The sequence below is a fragment of the Chrysochloris asiatica genome, unplaced genomic scaffold (assembly GCF_000296735.1).
Source record: "Chrysochloris asiatica unplaced genomic scaffold, ChrAsi1.0 scaffold00013, whole genome shotgun sequence".
NCBI classification, from domain to species: domain Eukaryota; kingdom Metazoa; phylum Chordata; class Mammalia; order Afrosoricida; family Chrysochloridae; genus Chrysochloris; species Chrysochloris asiatica.
In genome coordinates, this window is record NW_006408531.1 from 20137124 (window position 1) to 20145590 (window position 8467).

Genomic DNA, 8467 nt, shown 5'->3' on the forward strand with positions numbered 1-8467 from the left:
GATCTTGTATGGAGTTGGTTCCGACTCATAGCGACCCTGTGTAGAGTTTCTGAGGATGTAAATCTTTACAAGATCAGAAAGCCTCACCTTTCTCCCGCAGAACTGATGGTAGTTTTGAACTGATGACTTTGAAGTTAGCAGCCCAATTTATAACCACTCTGCTACCACAGCTTTAAATAAATTCAACTTAACTTTTTGTTTCCCTGTTCATAATTCCTTAAATCTTTACTGGTTATATGACATAAAATTAAGTGTCTTCATTCTAAAATGTCTCCTAGTTCTCTCTGGTATTTATCAAAGGGTGCATCCATGTACTCACAAGCTCATCCACTCAATAAAATCATCATTGGACACCACTATACTTACATAACCATGTAAACTAGCAATTAATAGACTGGACCCACAGCTAGAAGACATGAATATAAGTCAGGCATTGCCACCTACTTAGAAGTAACTTTGGACAAGTTATGTTACCTCTGAGAACCTTACTTTCTTTATCAGTATGATTCGGAGAATAATACTTATCATTCAGTATTATGTAAGGATGATTTATGTTGATGAATGTGTTGATATATCTAAAATATTTTATGATATCCTAGGAAATAATAAGTGTCCAGAAATATCATTATTGTTATTCCAAAGGACTTCAAACTGGAAAAATATATTTAAGATCTAAAACTAAAAGAATATGCTTATCAAGCCGTAAGAGGTATGCTAGCCGCTTTGGTGGTTTGGTTCATTGTGAGCTGTGGAATTGATTACAATTCATAGTGACTCTGTAGAGGGTTTTTGAGGCTGTAAATGTTTATGGGAGCAGAAAGCCTCATCTTTCTCACACAGAGCAGTTGGTAGATTCAAACTGCTGACCTTGTACTTAGAAGCCCAACTTATAAGCCACTATGCTAATCAGGGCTTCTTAGTGACGATGGTAGATAGACATAAATATACAGAGACTAAGTGACAGATTTCTTGAAAATACAAGAATCTGTTACTTAAATGAAGTACACACTTTCAGTCTTTATCACACTGACCAGATGATGATTGCCTGAGAACACACAATATACAATCATCAATTAAAAAATAAATACAATGGCATCACAGTGTCTCAGAGGTAACTGACAATTTCAGTTTATACAAAGAAACAAGACAGAGTACCTCAAACAAATGACCAGAATAAAGACCTAGAAAATATAATACCAGAAATATCACTGGGACTACCTGAAAAAGAGTTTAAAAGAATAATATTTAGGTACCTTCAATGGATTGTGAGAATGATAGAGAAAACAGCAGATGAAATCAAGGAAAACACAGACAAAACTTTAGAAACATTCAGGAAAACACTGCAAAAACAAATTGACAAAATAAAAAATTGGAAACCATACAAAAACAGTAAGTAGAAAGCCAGAAGATTAATACTAAAACTTCAGAAATAGATAATACATTGAAAAGGTAAAGAACTGGAATTGAATCAATGGAAGCTTGAAATAGTGAGTGTATTGATAAATCTCTCAATATTCATCTACTAGCAGAGCAATCAAAAAAAAGAACAAAAACTCTGAAGAGAGAAAATCCCCTTCTAAGACTGAAACTCAAAGGGAACCCACAAGCAGTCTAGTATGCTCACTGGTGAACACCTGATCTTCTTGTGAGCAGTATAGGAAATGCAGCAATGAAGACATGGGCTGAGTTTGGCCATGTTCCATTGACTGAAGAGGAAGGGCTGGTTGGTCTGAAGTTTAGGGAGATCTGTGAACTCCCAAGTCTATAGTCACTGACCTAGCCACTTGGGGCTAAAGCTGAGAGCAGAGCAGCCAATTGGTCTGAAGTACACGTAGGTGTGCATGAAATCCCAAACTTGCAGCTAGTACTCATTTGACCTAGCTTGGATGGCTAGCTGACCAGCAGTTGACCACATAAAGATAAAGATGTTTGCTATTGTGAGCTACATTTTGATTTGATGAACTGAACCTTTGCTTACAGAACCAGTTGCTCAAAATTACAACCAAAATGGAAGGAATCGTCATATCAAGGATCAACTCAGTGTACTGGGTTGGTAGGGATGAGCTATTTAGACATTGACTATCAAAAATGGGGGGCTATGAAGGCACGAAGTGGTGGGCTTACAAGCTTCCATGAGTGTGCTTAGTTTCAGAATGAGGCAGGTAAGGTAGAATCCCCACTGAGTAGTCTTTCTCTTTTCCAGATGCATCTGGTGAAAGTGGATGGGGAATGATGGTGACAGGACTTAATGATTAATTTGTGAATAATTGCTAGCAGGACAAATTGTGATTGTTACAACTGTAATTACAAAAGCTGTGTAACTAAAACAGGGGAGTAGTTAGTCTTTCATTTCAGTAACAGAGTCCCAGGACCATTTAAAAAGAAGAGCATGAATGGAGCATGAGACTGTACCTAGAAAAGCAGCAACAGCAGAGAAGGTAACAGAGGTAACGGCATGGAAAGACAGGGCAGCTGCGGACTTTAGGCCCATGGACTGAGAAAGACTCTCATTTAAGGAGGCAGCTCTTCCCCAATCATATATTGAGTGCCTTCCAATCCGAGGGACTCATCTCCTGGCATTATATTTCACATTGCTCTGCTGCTATTCATAAGATTTTCAGTGACTCCCCAACCAGAAATGGTCTGCCTCCCCTTTTTCCTAGTCTTTGTTAGTCTGCATGCTCTGCTGAATGATGCAGAAAGCATAAAAAGAAGATGGAAGACATACACAGAGTTACTGTACCAAAAAGAAACGGTCAATGATCAACTTTTTTCAAAATGTAGCATATGATCAAGAGCCAATGGTACTGAAAGAAGTCCAAGCTGCACTGAAGACATTGGCAAAGAACAAGCCTCCAGAAATTGATGGAATACAAATTGAAATCTCTTAACAAACTGATGTGGCACTGGAGACACTCATCTATACCAAGAAATTTGGAAGACTACCTGGCCAATTGATCAGAAGAGATCCATATTTGTGCCCATTCCAAAGAGAGGTAACAGAATGAGGAAATCATTGGACAATATAATTAATAATATATAGAAGTAAAATTTTTCTAATGACAATTTAAAAACAGCTACAACATTACATTGACAGGGAATTGCCAGAGGTTTAAGCCAGATTCAGATGAGGTGATATCATTGCTGATGTCAGATGAATCTTGGCTAAAAACAGAGAATACCAGAAAGATGCTTACCTGTGCTTTATTGACTATGCAAATGCTTTCAGCTGTGCAGATCATGACAACTATGGACCACATTGCAGAGTATGAGTATTCTGGAACATGTAATTGTGCTCATGAGGAACTTGTACATAGACCAGGAGGCAGTCATTCAAACAGAACAAGGGGACACTGGATGATTTAACACTAGGAAAGGTATATGCCAGGGTTGTGTTCTTTAACAATACTTATTCAATCAGTATTGTTGTTGTTAAGTGCCATCGAGTCGGTTCCGACCCATAGCAACCCTATACAGGGTTTCCGAGGGTGTAAATCTTTACGGGAATAGAAAGCCTCATCTTTCTCCCACGGAGCGGCTGGTAGTTTCGAACTGCTGACCTTAAGGTTCGCAGCCTGATTCGTAACCACTACGCTACCAGAGCTCCTCGTATGCTGAGCAAATAATCCGAGAATCTGGATTATATGAAGAAGAACATGGCATCAGGACTAGAGGTAGAGTCATTGACATGCCATACATAGATGATAAAACCTTGCTTGCTGGAACCAAAAAGGTGCTATAATACTTACTGATGAAGATCAAAGACCACAGCCTTCTTTTTGTGTTGCCCCTCAATGTAAAGGAAAAAAAAACCTCACCACTGCACCAATAAATAACATCATGATAAATGGAGAAATGACTGAAGCTGTCTAAGGCTTCATTTTGCTTGGATCCACCGTCAACCCGTGGAAGCAGTAGTCAGGAAACCAAATGACATATTGCAGTATGGAAATCTGTTGCACAAAACCTATTTAAAGTGTTTAAGAGCAAAGATACCAGTTTGAAGACTAAAGTGCTTGACCCAAACCATGGCACTTTCAACTGTCTGATATGCATGTGGAAGTTGTATAATAAATAAGGAAGACCATAGAAGAACTGATGCATTTGAGTTATGGTGTTGGAGGAGAATACTAAAAGTACCATGGATTGCTCCAAGAACAAACAAATCTGTGTTGGAGGAAGTACAACTAGAATGCTCATTGGAAGCCAGGATGGTGAGACCATCTTTCATACTTCAGACATATTGTCAGAAAGGACCAGTCCCTGCTAGGAAAATTGGAAGGTTAGCAAAAATGAGGAAGATCCCCAACGAGATGGATTTGCACAGTGGCAGCAGCAATGGGTTCAAGTTTAACAATGATTGCGAGGATGGTGCATTTCATTCTGCTGTGCATAAAGTGGCTATGAGTCGGAATTGACTCGATGGCCCCTAACAACAACAATACCACCAAGATCACACATAGGTAGTATCCTTCCTTGATTGTTTTCTAAACTTGTTTCTCCTGTATTCCTGCAGATTTTGAGCCTACCCTAAACTTTTCCTCTGCATTAAATTCTTCCTGATACAATGTAAAGAGGGATTAAATATTGTGGGTGAAAGAGAATGAGAACTCCAGGAAAATTCTTCACATTCTGGTCTAATGGAGGAGAAAGTTTGGGGTAAGGTGGGTAGAAGAGTAAGGACTGCCATTTAAGACATGCTGAAATTCAGATACCTTTGATCAATTAAACTGAAATTGTCCAATGCACAAATGGATATATTTCTACAGAGCTAAAAAGCTGGAGATATGTATTTGAGGATCATCCTTTTGCATATCATAATTAATCACTCAAGAAACTAACATTGTTAAGGAAGAGATTATTTGTTATAAATCTACTGTGTTCCAGGAATCTAAGTGTCCCCATACACTATAAGACTCCTTTTCTCAGGTCAGAAAAAGCCAGTTAATAACATTATAGCCACATACTACAGCCTGAATTAAACTGTGTAGGATACCGGATTCAGTTATGACGTATGGAGCAAGTTATATATGATACTGGCTTTGAAATTACCATTGTTAGATTCTTTCCTTGACCAAAATCATACTTGTATAATGTTTTATAACAATTCAAATGATACAGTGAAATTCTTTTCATTTTTTAAAAATTCCACATTTTAACTTAACAGTTTCAGAAATTATGTAATACCCTAAAAATATTTTCAATAAGGAGCGTTTCTTAGTTAAAAATGAAAGTCTTCAAACATTACTTTCTTGGTTTTATTCAAAATAATCCACAATATAAGAAGTAATTTACATAACTCAATCCACTACCAGGCGAGTGGTTGATGGATTTACAGTTAGCCACCCGATACTTAACCCACTGTGCCAGCAGTGGCTTTTACATAAAAGTAAAAATTACATTAAATGTAAATAATGATGCTTGAACACAAGATCTTTAAAGTAAAAGATAAATGTGTGAAGGGGTTGAAATATATTTCTTGGGAATTTCTTCTAATTGAACTATTTTAAATATATTAATGCCTTTATTACCAAAAAATAGAGTCCAGGTGTGGCCTGTAGGATAAGTACTGGACCTCAAGGTCGGTTAGAACTACACAGTCGGTGTTTCAAACTCACCAGCAGTTCCTGTACAGGCTCACTGTGAGTTGGGACTGACTCGACAGAACTTAACAGCAACAGCAACATTATCACACACAAAAAAGTTGTTGATTCCAACTCATAGCAACCCCTTAGAAAGAGGAGAATTGCGCAGTAGGATTTCTTTACTTTCCATGTGACAGAGGCTGATGGGTTTAAAGGCCTAGCGCTTAACCGCTTCCTTCCAGAGCACCTTTCATGCAAGCATGTCTTTTCTTTTCCTGTACTCTGCTGCCCCTTAGCGTTCACTCTGAATAATGCTGAGTCGATAAAACAAAGAATGGCAAACAGCTGAGGGAGTGGATGGACAGTGTCCCTTTAAAAACTGAGCCCAAATACTTTAAAAGCCAACCTCTCCCTTCCAAGTCACCTCCCCATAAAAATGACTCCAAAAGTGTCCTGGAACTTTTGTCTTCATTAAAATTACATGATGTTCTTGTTTTAGATTTTCAGGCTGCTAGTTGGGAGTCCCGGAGTTCTGTGGCTCTGTAGGATGAACACTGGGTTGCCAGGTCGGTTTGAACCGCAAGGTCGGCGCTTCAAACTCACCAACCCCTCCTTGGAAACCTTAAATAAAGTCACTACGAGTCGGAACCAACTCAACAGCACTTACAACAACTACAACAGAGGGTAGACACATGCTAACTCGGCTGACAGGAAGGCAATATCCAACAAGAGAGAGGTTGGCAGAAGTATAATAAAGCTAGGTGAAGACAGAGGGAGGAATGCAAGGATTAAAGAGGGTTACATAAAGCGGGTAGATAGAGGTAAACACTGTTATATATACATCAGTGTTCTACAGGTAGATTCATGAACAGATACACAGTCTGAACGAGATGGGAGGGAAAGTCCGGCCTACTCACAAATATATAAGCGTTTGATTGGATATTTGTACATGGGTATTTACCTTGGCTGTTGTCTGAATGTGGTGGAGCATGGTGTTTTTGTTGTTAAGCTGACGCATAGCAGCCCTGTATAGAGTTTCCGAGGAGTGGCTGGTGGGTTTGAACTGCCCATCTTGTCATTAGCAGTCCAGTGCTTATCCACAGCATCACTCCTGGACTCCAGGTGGTACAACATTTGTTGTTGTTGTGATTAAGTGCTGTCGAGTTGGTTCTGACCCATAGCGACTCTGTATAGGGTTTCTGAGGAGCGGCTGGTGAGCTGAAACCTCCAACCTTGCATTTCAAACAACTTTGCAGTCTATGGAACTAACACACACCACCGCAGCGGAACTCCAAGGTGGTGGAGCATGGGGGGTGGGGGCACAAAATAATGAAAACTTCTTAGACATCACCAAATACCTTGAGGCAACGAGTTGCTGGACCTGGAGGATCTGGCCCGTAATCTCTGGGGACACTATGATCAACTGGCATACCATATAGTCCACAAAGACAATGTTCTCTATCCTACTTCGTTGAATAGCGACTGGGATATTATATACATCTAAGGTGCAGCTATTGGTCTTTCAATATGTGGAAGAAGAGTGATGAAAATTGATGATTCTTAAAATCAATTAAGGAGCTCTGGTAGCATAGTGGTTACGAATCAGGCTGCTAACCTCAAGGTCAGCAGTTCAAAACTACCAGTTGGTCCATGGGAAGAAGATGAGGCTTTCTGCTGCCATAAAGATTTATAGCTTCGGAAACCCTATACAGGGTTGCTGTGAGTTGGAACCCACTCCATGGCACACCACTGCCACCACCACCCAAATCAGTTAGTCCAATGGACTAACGAAACATGTGAACATCAGTCTCTATAACTCTGAGACCAGAATAACTAAATAATGCCCAGCTACCACTACCAACTGCTCTGAAAGGAATCACATTAGAAGGACCCAGGTATAGTGGGAGAAAATGTAGAACAAAACTCAAAATTATTGAAAAAGACTGGGCTTACCGCTCAGAAATAGACAGGAGGAGTCCAAGACTATGGTCCTCGGCCATCCTTCAGGTCTGGAACAGAACTCACTCCCATGACCCAATTTTCAGCCAAATGGTAGATAGCTATATATGGAAGGAGGGAGAGTAGAAAGGGGATGGGCAAGGGAGACAACAATATTAATAAGGTAAGCTCACCATTTAAGATCAAAAACACAACATTGACCTAAGGGCAAAGTTTGGAGGAGTTAGAAGGTAGGTGGAATGGAAATAGGAACCACACTGAGGAAGTAAGGTAACTGTTGCTACATGGAGGTGTTGAAATTATTGAAATGAAGCAAAGTGTGTGATTTGTTGAATGCAAAACTGGTAATCTGCTTTGTAAACCTTCACTTAATTCACAATCAAAAGCTAAAAAAAAAAAAGATTTCTAGGCCCTACTCAGAAATTCTATTTTCTAGGACTGAAATGAAACCTGAAAATGTATGCTTTGAAGAAAAAATGATCAAGCACCCCGAATGATTCTAGCATGTGGTCTATTAAGACACCTTAATGGAAACGCTGTTCGAGGGGAGTAAGCAAAACTGTAAAGGGAAAAGCTGTAAAATCAGAGCTGTAAAAATTGGGTCCATTCATTGTACTACCAGCTAATCTCCATTGGTGCCAGCTTGCTAACCTCAAAGCAAGCCCATGGCCACTGAGTCAGTTCCTACACAGAGTGACTCTGTAGGAAGAGTAGAGCTGTCCTGTAGGCTTTCCACGGCTGTAAACTTTTGGAAACAGACTGCCACATCTTTCTCCTGCTGATTCATGGTGGGTTTCAACTGTTGTCCTTTCAATGAATGAGCAGCTGAGTGCTTAACCACTGAACCACCAATCAAGGAAGGCTCCTTCCATCCTACAAAGTGCTATGTTGTTGTTGTTGAGTCAAGTCGATTCCGACCCATA